Here is a 13402-nt window from a genome sequence, read left to right on the forward strand (position 1 = left end):
TGATGTGTGGCTAAAAACCCCAATTCTTGGGGTGTGATTTAGCGAATATAGGTTAAGTCTATTAATGTGTTTTCAGCTTGCTCGACATAGAGGTCGTAAAACTAAGACCACTAGATGGATGGACAGTGTAAGTGGGTCGACATGAGGTTCAGCTCGAGAGAGTGAACCCCAGTCCCATGTCCACACACTCAGCTCGAGAGAGTGAATGGGTTAAGGCATAGGCTGGTCTTCATGCAGCAAGTGGGTGTCCGAGAGGAACTCATTTGAAACGGGGTAAGTTGCTCGAGAGAGAGCTTATTCCCCTTAAAGTCTAGCCTAGTCACAATTACTCTATGAATTTTCTATCGAAAGAATGTACCCAATAATCTAGCTTAACCCATATTCTCGTCACACCCCAAGGATCCCCTTTCATTACTTATAAACCCTTGTTATTTTGTTGTTTTTGTCGAACTTGTGACAACCCCCCCCCCCTATTGTTAATTGACACTCTTGTGTCCCCCTTTAATATTCAATGTTTTTACTTGTTAATGTCTTTAACTACGACTAGTTAGAACTAAATTTTATTTTTCTATAAATTCTCAAAACCACTCTCTTGGTACGATCCCAACCCTTGGTTGGGTTACAAAACTATTGTACGATCGTAGACACTTGCATCGAAAGTTGTGTCTTGATTACGCAAACATAAAAATGGCGCCGTTGTCGAGGAGTGGTATTATTTGAGAATTTTTAGATTAGTCGACTCTTTGTTCTTCTTAGTTGTAGTTTACTCACCTAATTTTTAGTTTTGTTTTGTCTGCTAGTGTGAAAATTTCAGAAGCATGAGTGTTAACAGTAGCAACGGTAGCCAGGTGGGCCACCAGGACGACATCGGTAATCTCAACGATGTCCCGGAGCCCAACATCAATGACCCCCATCTCATGGGAGGTGTTGGAGCCATCCGTTTACCCCCAGCCAAGGGAAATGCAGTGTTCCACATAACGAGCACCATGTTGCAACTCTTGCAACTAAAGGGACTTTTCAGTGGATTGGCTCATGAAGATCCTCACGAGCATCTTCGAAACTTCGTAGATGTATGCGGACTATTCTCGTTCAAAAACATCTCTGAGGAGTCATTTCGATTAAGGTTATTCCCTTTCTCAGTGATGGGAGAAGCATGCAAATGGCTAGCTGAGTTGCCGCGAGAATCCATCACTTTTTGGGAGGAACTGATAACCGCATTTCAAGTGTGATTTTTCACTCCCTCGAAGATAATGTCACTTAGGGATAGCATCCAGAGCTTTAAGCGTCTGGAAGGAGAGCCTCTGCATGAGACTTGGCTACGGTTCAAAAAGTTCGTACTACAATGCCCAACCCATGGCTTGCCTGATAACGTGCTACTTCAGTACTTCTATCGAAGTTTGGACTTGATAAGCAAAGGTTTCACCAACCAACTCTCGCCGGGAGGCTTAATGCAGCAGTTGTATGTAGTAGCAGCCTAGCTTTTAGATGGCATGACAACTATCAATAGAGCATGGTACACTCGTGAGGACCAAGTCTCCCCCCTCACCTTCAAGCTATCCAAGGAGCAGATTGAAAAAGACAATGAGAGAGACCACAACATGGCCAAAATCATGATGCAACTTGATATTTTATCCAAAAATGTCATGGGGGCTGGTGCCCGTGGTGTCAACGTTGTGGGGGTCGGGTGTTCTAATCCTGAGGAGATGAAGTTTGAAACCTTGTATAACGAGGAGGTAAATTTTCTAGCCAACCAAGGTGGTGGCTACCGTTCAAATTACCTAAGCCAGGGTGGTAACCAAGGTTGGGCAAGAGATGAAGGCTGGAAGGATAGAGATCGTGAATAGAGAGACCAAAATCCAAACTAGAAAGATGGAGAGAAGGATAGATATGTGTCTCCCATGAGCGCCAGAAACTCAAGGATTCGGAAGGTGGTAGATATGAGGATATGCTCTCATGTATCCTCAACAAAGTTGAAGGGTCAGACAAAATGCTAAAAGGAATGAAAGAAGATGTATCTACCCTTAGCTAGATTGTCACCTCCCATTCAGTTTCAATCAAGCAGTTAAAAACCCAGATGGGTCTTATCTCATCTCACCTAAATCTAATACAGCAAGCGGGTATGCCAAGTGATACTATGGCTAACCCCAAGAATGAGGTTTGAACATGGACTTGTGTCGTGCCACGATGTTAACTAAGGCGTTGTTTAGGAGGCAACCCAAAACCATTTATTACTTTATGTTGGTTTAATAAAATAATGGTGTGTTGATTGTGCAGATGGAAGTGTGGAGAGTAAACGAAAAGTACAAATTGGCGAGCAATAGGTCTGATCAGCGAATCACTGAATGGTTTGGCGACTCAGAACTAGACCATCGTTAGATTAAAAATCATCTTGCATTGGAATCTGTAAAATCCGGCGAGCACAGGAAATTATTGGTGAATCGCCGATAGTATCAGTGATCCCATTAGAGACCGCCGTTTGGACTCCCACACAACATGGAGGTTCTGTAAACTTCGGAGGGACAAATGACTATTTGGCGTTACGCCGAATAGATCAGCGATCGGGATTAATATCCCCGAATGGAGAAAAAACTAGACGGTCTTTCAGCTAAAAGTTTTAAAAAAATTAACTTCATTTCCTTCCCTCACTTTTTCACCTTCTCAAACTCACAACTGCACTCTAGTTTTATATTACTTGCATTCTGGGAGTATTTTGGTTGTTGGGTTTGTGCTTGGAGTCCCGATTACAGTGCTTCCTAGCATCTCAATATCAATTTGATCTGCACAAAAGGTTAGTGTCCCGAACCCCATAACTATTTTGTCAAAATTGTACTTATTTGCAAATGTATGATCTTGTCAAAATCTGTTGAACCTCCCTGATTGGGTTTAATTGTTTATATGTCGATTTTTCTTCTAAAACCTCGCCTTTATTGCCTAAGCTGTGAAATCTTGTTCCCCAATGCATCGAGTAGAGTTATTGTGTGATGAGTGTTATTCATATATTATGGGTCCTGGTCGAATACATGATTTTTGTGCTTAAATTGCATTTTTGGGGATTCCGTGGCTGATTTTGAGAAGTTGGGTCAAAAGTAGGCACGTTGGGTCATTCTGTGAGCTGTGACGAGTTCGCCGAACTACTCCGCGGTTCACCTAATTGCCCTACCTTGCCTTTGATATCATGTTTTATGTGTTGTGGCTACTGTACCTTTCGGCAAGAAGCATGAGGTCTCCAAAAACAATTGGCAACTCACTGAAAGTCTTCTTGTTCGCCCTTTAGTATGCACCCTTGACCCCTTTTGCACTGTAACTTTCTGTGGGCATCCCTTTATTCGCCGAATGGACTGCTTAGTCTGCGTGCATTTCTAACTTTATCTCAAGGCTTTACAGACATGGCCAGACCAAAAGTTGCAGGAAGAAATATGCCACCCGACATATAAGGGCACAAAACTCCAGAAAAGATGCAGGGACGACAGATCACCCCAAAGCAAGGAGTGAGAACAAGAAAGCCAGTTCCAGTAGGAGTATTCCCATTGACCCTAATGTCCCTTTTTGGGCTCGAGGGTTCATTAAAGTGATATATGCCTTTGGAGCATCTCACGATTTGGACAATATAGTTAAAGCTAATTTCGATGCAGCAATTGAGGCAAACGCAAATAATGAAAACCAGAGTCAGAATGACAACACTCCGGGCACTGATGCCCTGACACATGGAGCGACTGCTTAGAAAGGATCCCCTATTTGCATCCCTCTTTATCTTTCCTTATTTTACCTTTCGGATTTTGTGTTAATTGCATTTAAGGACAAATTGTTTTTATTGGTGGGGTGAGGCATACCTTTGTGTGCTATTTGAACGTTCATGTTTTGTGTATATATTTGGGCCGTTCAATTTTTAAAATTGTGTTAAATACTACTTTCTATGGATGTTTGAGCTTTCGGCTCCTTTTATTTTAAATTGCAAAATGATTTTGACCCTTCCGAAAATGATTTTAACCCTTCCAAAATTTTTTGAATTTCTAACACATTTTCGCCACCCTTTATATGCTCTTGAATGTGGCAGTTCTTTTGCAAAAAATGGAGTCTCGGTTCCAATCAATACTGATGACTTAAATAGTGCTCTCAATCGAACAAACATGAATGCGCGGCTATGAATAGGCCAAATGAAGTTGCATAGACAATATGTGAACTCTTTGCATCTCGTTATGACTCGCCTAGTATCAAATTGAGTCTCTTGTGATGACCATTGCACACTAGCAAAAGTGTGGAGTCTTGTTTAACTTATAATGTCAATGCCTAGTGTGATGAGCTTACCTGTGAACTATACATGTAAGATCCTAGAATTTGCCCGTTGGTCCGGTCAACTGAGTGATGCTATCTCTTGATATGATCTTAGGCAACTTCTACGAGTGTAAACCAATTTGACGTATACCTCTTTTGTGACCTACCTTGTGAGCGTGTGATTCTCTCTTGAACACCCTTTGAGCCTTACCCTTCTTTGGAAGAACCTTGATAAAAGAATTGACCTTTCTTTATCCATCACCCATAATCCTCATGAAGGTTTGATTAGTTGAATAGCCAACTTAGGCCAAAAGCCTAAGTTGGGGGTGTGGTGATAAGATAGGGGCAAGTTAAGAAGTGCAAGGAAAGTCTCATCTTACCCATGGTTTTGAAAAAATAAAAATAAAATGGAACCCCTCCATATAAAAAAAAAAGACAAAAAAAGAAAAAGAATGAAAAAGAAAGTTGTGGAATAAAGTACAAAAGAGATAGGGTTCCCAAACAATCCATGGAAAGTGAATAATAGGATGGCTTATGAGCACCAAAGATAATGATGAAGGAAAAGGAAAGGAAGTGTTGTGAGCACCACATTTCATGAGGATGAAAGTCACTGAGCCTAAATGACCATACCATTGCACTCAGCCGCATTACAAGCCTTTAAAAGACCTTTTTGATCTTGAGTGAACTGAAATAAATGTTGATTGGAAATTACGGTCAAACCTATGGGCCGAATTATGCATTATGTTCTTCTTTACGAGTGTGAGCGTTGCATTTGATTCCAAAGCTTTAAACTGTGAAACCATTGTGTGAATATGGAAACATTCTTTGTGTGAGGGCATTTAAATACTACAGTTGAGCTTGAACTTGCATTTGAAGCAAGTATTGTGAGCATGAGATTCATTGATATTGGTCAGTCACAACTTGAATCATTGAGTGCATATTTGATCCTTGCATAAGTAAATTGGGTCTTGTTGTGTGCATTCATGATTGAGTCTTGTATTGCGTTGTTCGAGACACCCTTTTTAAACGGCTGAACTTGAGTTTGCTTGAGGACAAGCAAAAGTTTAAGTTGGGGGTGCTGATGAGTCCACAAATTGGACTCATTTAGGGCTATATTTTAATAGAAAATTGTGTCCTCAAATGTTTATTTTATCTCAATATCTGATGAAAACCCTTAAGTTTCAGGTATTTGAAGTTTTCAGGAAATCATGGACACTACGTCGCAAAAAGGAACGAAATTGCTGAAAAGAACAAAGAAATGAAGCCCTGAGGATCGCCATGTCCACTTGGCGAGTCACCGAAAGGTATTACTTGATCTTTCGTTCTAGTGTGCTGAGCCCTGAAGGAAAGGATCAAGTCGGCGAAAAGAGGAAACAGTCGGCTCATCGCCGAGAAGTTCCGCGAAGTAGTACCATGTCGCCCAATGACCCAGAGCACGACGATGTTTAGGATTTGTTCAAGACAGAGATGAACTACACCAAAGGGCAAATCGCCGAGTTGACCGGCGATTCCGACTAATGGCGTCGAATGATCCGCTGCAGCACAAATCTATAAAAACTATAAATACTAGTTAGAGTTGTAGTTTTAAGTGTGGAACAATTATTATAATTTTCACTTAGAGTCGAACAATTGTGATATTTTTCATTTAGAATAGTACATTCTTAGTATTTTTGCTCTAAGCTTGAGAGGGTTTTGAAGACTTGAAGATAAAGAGGGTCTCATCTCCAAGGATTTGGACTTGAGTCTCCTGGATTCTTCATTCTTGGTCTGTCACAAGACTTAAATCTTCATACTCATTTGAATGCACGCTCATTTAGGTATAAATTATTATCTCCTAATGTGTGGCTAAAACCCCCAATTTTTGGGGTGTGATTTAGCGAATATGGGTTAAGATAATTGTTGGGTCTTGCTAGCAGATAGTTTAATCGTTGTTTAACTGTGAGTTCGTTTAGTGATTGTGGATGAATTTAAAGAAGTTTTAGTTGCAAATACAAGTTTATTTATGTGTTTTCGGCTTTCTCGAAAGAGAGGTCGTAAAACTAAGACCACTAGATAGATGGCCAGTACGAGAGGGTCGACATGAGATTCAGTTCGAGAGAGTGAACCCTAGTCCCATGTCCACACACTCAGCTCAATAGAATGAGTGGGTTAAGGCGTAGGCTGGCCTTCATGCGGCAAGTAGTGTCCGAGAGGAATACATTTGAAACGGGGTAAGTTGTTTGAGAGAGAGCTTATTCCCCTTAAAGTCTAGCCTAGTCACAATTACTCTATGAATTTTCTATCGAAAGCATGTACCCAATAATCTAGCTTAACCCGTATTCTCGTCACATCCCAACGATCCCTTCTCATTACTTAGAAACCTTTGTTATTTTTCTATTTTTGTCTTACTTGTGACAACCCCCCCCCCCCCATTGTTAATTGACACTCTTGTGTCCCCCTTTAATTTGCAATGCTTTTACTCGTTAATGTCTTTACCTACGACTAGTTAAAACTAAATTTTATTTCTCTATAAATTCTTAAAACCACTCTCTTGGGACGATCCCAACCCTTGGTTGGGTTACTAAACTATTGTACGATCGTAGACACTTGCATCAGAAGTTATGTCTTGATTACGCAAACATCAAAATGGCGCCGCTGCCAGGAAGTGGTGTTATTTGAGAATTTTTGTTTTTCTTAGTTGTAGTTTAATCACCTGATTTTTAGTTTTGTTTTGTCTGCTTGTGTGAAAATTTCAGAAAGCACGAGTGTTTATGGTAGCAACGGTAGCCAGATGGGCCACCTGGACGACAACGGTAATCTCAACGATGTCCAAGAGCCCAACATCAATGACCCCCATCTCATGGGAGGTATTGGAGCCATCCATTTACCCCAGTCGAAGGGAATGCAGTGTTCGACATAACGAGCACCATGTTGCAACTCTTGCAACTAAAGGGACTTTTTAGTGGATTGGCTCATGAGGATCCTCACGAGCATCTTCAAAACTTCTTAGAAGTATGCGGACCATTCTCATTCAAAAACATCTCTCATGATTTAATCCGATTAAGGTTATTTTCTTTCTCATTGATGGGAGAAGCGTGTGAATGGCTAGCCTAGTTGCCACAAGAATCCATCACTTCTTGGGAGGAACTCGTAACCGCATTTCAAGTGCAATTTTTCCCTTCCACGAAGATCATGTCACTTAGGGATAACATCCATAGCTTTAAGCGTCTGGAAGGAGAGCCTCTGCATGAGACTTGGCTACGGTTCAAAAGTTGGTGCTACAATGCCCAACCCATGGCTTGCCTGATAACGTGCTACTTCAGTACTTCTACCGAGTTTGGACTCGGTAAACAAAGGTGTCGCCAACCAACTCTCACCAGGAGGCTTAATGCAACAGTCGTATCTAGTAGCAGCCCAGCTTTTAGATGGCATAACAACCATCAACAGAGTATGGTACACTCGTGAGGACCAAGTCTCCCCCCTCACCTACAGCTATCCAAGAAGCAGATTGAAAAAGACAATGAGAGAGACCAGAACATTGCCAAAATCATGACGCAGCTTGATATTTTATCCAAAAATGTCATGGGGGCGGGTGCCCGTGGTGTCAACGTTGTGGGGGTCGGGTGAGCTAATCCTGAGGAGATGAAGTTTGAAGTCTTGTATAACGAGGAGGTAAAGTTTTTACCCAACCAAGGCAGTGGCTACCTCTCAAATAACCCAACGAAGGGTGGTAACCAAGGTTGGGCTAGAGATGAAGGTTGGAAGGATAGAGATCGTGAATGGAGAGACCGAAATCCAAACTGGAAAGATGGGGAGAAGGATAGACATGTGCCTCCCCATGAGCGCCAAAAACCCAAGGATTCGGAAGGTGGTAAATCTGAGGATATACTCTCACGTATAATCAACAAAGTTGAAGGGTCAGACAAAATGCTAAAAGGAATGAAAGAAGATGTATTTACCTTTAGCCAGACTATCACCTCCCATTCAGTTTCAATAAAGCAGTTAGAAACTCAGATGGGTCATATCTCGTTCACCTAAATTCGAGACAGCAAAAGGTTGCCAAGTGATACTATGGCTAACCCCAAGAATGAGGTTTGAAGCTGGACTTGCGTTGTGCCACGACATTAACTAAGGCGTTGTTTGGGAGGCAACCCAAAACACTTTATTAATTTATAATGGTTAGATAAAATAATGGTGTGTTGATTATGCAGATGGAATTGTGGAGAGTGAACGAAAAGTGCAAATTGGCGAGGAACGGGTCTAATCAGTGAATCGCTAAATGGTTCGGCGACTCCGAACTAGACCACCGTTAGACTCAAGATCATCTTGCATTGGAGTCTGTAAAACCCAACGAGCACAGGAAAATATTGGTGAATCGCCGATCGTATCAGCAATCCCATTTGAGACCGTCGTTTGGACTCTAACACAACATGGAGGTTCTGTAAACTTCAGTGGGACAAATGACTATTTGGGGTTACGTCAAATAGATCAACGATCGAGACTAATATCGCCGAATGTAGAAAAAACTGGACAGTCTTACAGCCAAAAGTTTAAAAAAAATCAACTTCATTTCCTTCCCTCACTTTTTCACCTTCCCAAACTCACACATGCACTCTAGTTTTATATTACTTGCATTCTGGGAGTATTTTGGTTGATTGATTTGTGCTTGGAATCGAATTACAGTGCTTCCTAGCATCTCAATATCAATTTGATCAGCACAAAAGGTTAGTGTCCAGAACCTCATAACTATCTTGTCAAAATTGTACTCATTTGCAAATATGTGATCTTGTCAAAATCTGTTAAACCTCCCTGATTGGGTTTAATTGTTTATGTGTCAATTTTTCTTCTAAAACCTCACCTTTATTACCTAAGGTGTGAAATCTTGTTCCCCAATGCATCGAGTGGAGTTATTGTGTGATGAGTGTTATTCATATATTATGGTTCCTGGTCGAATTTATGTTTTTTGTGCTTAAATTTCATTATTGGGGATTGCGTGGATGATTTTGAGAAGTTGGGTCAAAAGTAGGCACGTTGGGTCATTCAGCGAGCTGTGACGAGTTCGCCGAACTACTCCACGGTTCACCTAATTGCTCTACCTTGCCTTTGAAATCATGCTTTATGTGTTGTGGCTACTGTATCTTTCGGCGCGAAGCATGAGCTCGCCAAAAACACTTGGCGACTCGCCGAAAGTTTTCTTGTTCGCCCTTTTGTCTGCACCCTGACCCCTTTTGCAGTGTAACTTTCGGCAGCAATCCTTTTATTTGCCGAAAGTATTTGGCGATTCACCTAATGGACTGCTAAGTCTGCCTGCATTTCTAACTTTATCTCAAGGATTTACAGACATGGCCAGACCAAAAGTTGCAGGAAGAAATATACCACCCTGACATATAGGGGCACAAAACTCCAGAAGAGATGCAGGGATGACAGATCACCCCAAAGCAAAGAGCAAGAACAAGAAAACCAGTTCCAGTAGGAGGATTCCCACTGACCCTAATGTCCCTTTGTGGGATCGAGGGTTTATTAACGTGATACATGCCTTTGGAGCAGCACACGATATGAACAATATGGCTAAAGCTAGTATCGATGCAACAACTGAGGCAAACGTAGACAATGAAAACCAGAGTCAGAATGGCAACACTCCGACCACTGATGCCCAAATACATGGAGCGACTGCTTAGAAAGGATCCCCTTTTTGCCTCCATTTCTGTCTTTCCTTTGTTGACCTTTCAGATTCTGTGTTAATTGAATTTGAGGACAAATTGCTTTTATTGGTGGGGTGAGGCCCACCTTTGTGTGCTATTTTATGTTCGTGTTTTGTGTATATATTTGGGTCGTTCTGCTTTTAAAATTGTGTTACATACTGATTATATGGATGTTTGAGCTTACGGCTCCTTTTATTTTAAATTGCAAAATGATTTTGACCCTTCCAAAATTTTTTGAATTTTTTGCACATATTCGCCACCCTTTATATGCTCTTGAATGTGGCTGTTCTTTTGCAAAAATTTGAGTATCGGTTCCAATCAATACCGATGACTTGAATAGTCCTCTCAATCGAACGAACATAAATGCACGGCTACGATGAGGCAAAAAAAAGTTGCATAGACAATATGTGAACTCTTTGCATCTCGTTATGACTAGCCTAGTATCAAATTGATTCTCTTATGATGACCATTGCACATTATAGAAAGTGTGGATTCTTGTTTAACTTATAGTGTCAATGCCTAGTGTGATGAGCTTACCTGTGAACTATGCATGACAGATCCTAGAATTTGCCCCATTGGTCCGATCAACTGAGTGATGCTATCTCTTGATATGATTTTATGCAACTTCTATGAGTGTAAACCAATTTAACGTATACCTCTTTTCTGACCTACCTTGTGAGCGTGTGATTCCCTCTTGAACACCCTTTGAGCCTTACCCTTCTTTGGAAGAAACTTGATGAAAGCAATGACCTTTCTTTATCCATCACTCATAATCCTCATGAAGGTTTGATTAGTTGAATAGCTAACTTAGGCCAAAATCCTAAGTTGGGGGTGTGGTGAAATAAAGGGGCAGGTCAAGAAGTGCAAGGAAAGTCTCCTCTTACCCATGGTTTTGAAAAAATAAAAGAAAATGGAAACCCTCCATATAAAAAAAAAAGACAAAATACGAAAAAGAATGAAAAAGAAAGTTGTGGATAAACTACAAAATAGATGGGGTTCCCAAACAATCCATGGAAAGTGAATAATAGGATGGCTTATGAGCACTAAAGAGAATGATGAAGGAAAAGGAAAGGAAGTGTTGTGATCACCACATTTCATGAGGATAAAAGTCACTGAGCCTATATGATCATACCATTGCACTCAGCCGCATTACAAGCCTTGAAAAGACCTTTTTGCTCTTGAGTGAGCTAAAATAAATGTTGATTGAAAAATACGGGTAAACCTATGGGAGAAATTATGCATTATGTTCTTCTTTGAGAGTGTGAGCATTGCATCTAATTCCAAAGCTTTAAACTGTGAAACCATTGTGTGAATATGGAATCATTTTTTGTGTGAGGGCATTCGATTACTACAGTTGAGTTTGAATTTGCATTTGAAGCATATATTGTGAGCATGAGATTCATTGATATTGGTGAGTCACAACTTGAATCTTTAAGTGTACATTTTATCTTTGCATAAGTAAATTGAGTCTTGTTGTGTGCATTCATGATTGAGTCTTGTATAGCACTATTCGAGACACCTTTTTTGAATGGCTGAACTTGAGTTTGCTTGAGGACAAGCAAAAGTTTAAGTTGGGGTGTTTATGAGTCCACAAATTGGACTCATTTAGGGCTGTATTTTAATAGAAATTGGCTCCTCAAATGTTTATTTTTTCTCAATATCTGATGAAAACCCTTAAGTTTCAGGTATTTGAAGTTTTAAGGAAAGCATGGACACTACATCGCAAAAAGGAATGAAAAGGCTGAAAAGAACGAAGAAATGAAGGCCTAAGGATCACCGAGTCCTCTTGGCGAGTCGCTGAAGGGTCTTACTTTGCCTTTCGTTCTAGTGTGCTAAACCCTGAAGGAAAGGATCAAGTCGGCGAAAAAAGGGAGCAGTCGGCCCACCACCGAGAAGTTCCGCGAAGCAGTACCATGTTGCCCAATGACCCAGAGCACGACGATGTTGAGGGCTGGTACAAGACAGCGATGAACTACACCAAAGGACGAATCATCGAGTTGATCGGCAATTTCGACTAACGGCGTCGAATGATCTGCTGCAGCGCAAATATGTGAAAACTATAAATACTAGTTAGACTTGTAGTTTTAAATGTGGAAAAATTATTATAATTTTCACTTAGAGTCGAACAATTGTTATAGTTTTCATATAGAATAGTACGTTTTTAGTATTTTTGCTCTAAGCTTGAGAGGGTTTTGAAGACTTGAAGAAAAAAAGGGTTTCATCTCCAAGGATTTGGACTTGGGTCTCTTGGATTCTTCATTCATGGCCTGTAACAAGACTTAAATCTTCATACCCATTTGAATGCAAGCTCATTTAGGTATAAATTTCTATCTCTTGATATGTGGCTAAAACTCCCAATTCTTGGGGTGTGATTTATCGAATATGGGTTAAGATAATTGTTGGGTCTTGCTTGCTGATAGTTTAATCGTAGTTTAATTGTGATTTCATTTAGTGGTTGTGAATGAATTTAATGAATTTGTAGTTGCAAATACAAGTTTATTTATGTGTTTTCGGCTTGTGAGAGAGAGAGGTGGTAAAATTAAGACCACTAGATTGATGGCCAGTGTAAGTGGAACGACATGAGGTTCAGCTCAAGAGAGTGAACCCTATTCCCATTTCCACACACTTAGCTCGAGAAAGTGAGTGGGTTAAGGCATAGGCTGGTAATCATGTGGCAAGTGGGTGTCCGAGAGGAACGCATTTGAAACGGGGTAAGTTCCTCGAGAGAGAGCTTATTCCCTTAAAGTCTAGCCTAGTCACAATTACTCTATGAATTTTCTATCGAAAGCATGTACCCAATAATCTAGCTTAACCCGTATTCTCGTCACATCCCACGGATCCCCTCTCGTTACTTAGAAACCCTTGTTATTTTGCTGGTTTTGTCTTACTTGTGACAAACCCCCCTCCCCGCCCCATTGTTAATTGACACTCTTGTGTCCCCCTTTAATTTGCAATGTTTTTACTCGTTAATGTCTTTAGCTACGACTAGTTAGAACTAAATTTTATTTCTCTATAAATTTTCAAAACCACTCTCTTGGAACTATTCCAATCCTTTGTTGGGTTACTAAACCATTGTACAATCGTAGTCACTTGCATCGGAAGTTGTGTCTTGATTATGCAAACATCAATGGTCAAGATGAGTTTGGATATCGCTTTTATGATCCAATTGATAAGAAGCTGATTAGAAGTCGTGATGTTGTGTTCTTTGAAGATAAAACTATTAAAGATATTGACAAGGCTGAGAAACCAGATTCTCGAATTGATGAGAGCTAAGTTGATGTTGATCCAGTTCCTTTTATTGATACATCTTTTGCACATAAAGAAACCCAAGATAATGATGCAGATAATGATCAAGTTGTAGAACCTATAGATGCTCCTATTGATGATGTTGTGGTTGATCATCAACCAACTAATGCTAAGATGACTATTTTGAATGCTTCAGAAACCTC

The sequence above is a fragment of the Solanum stenotomum genome, chromosome 8, assembly GCF_019186545.1.
Source record: "Solanum stenotomum isolate F172 chromosome 8, ASM1918654v1, whole genome shotgun sequence".
NCBI lineage: Eukaryota > Viridiplantae > Streptophyta > Magnoliopsida > Solanales > Solanaceae > Solanum > Solanum stenotomum.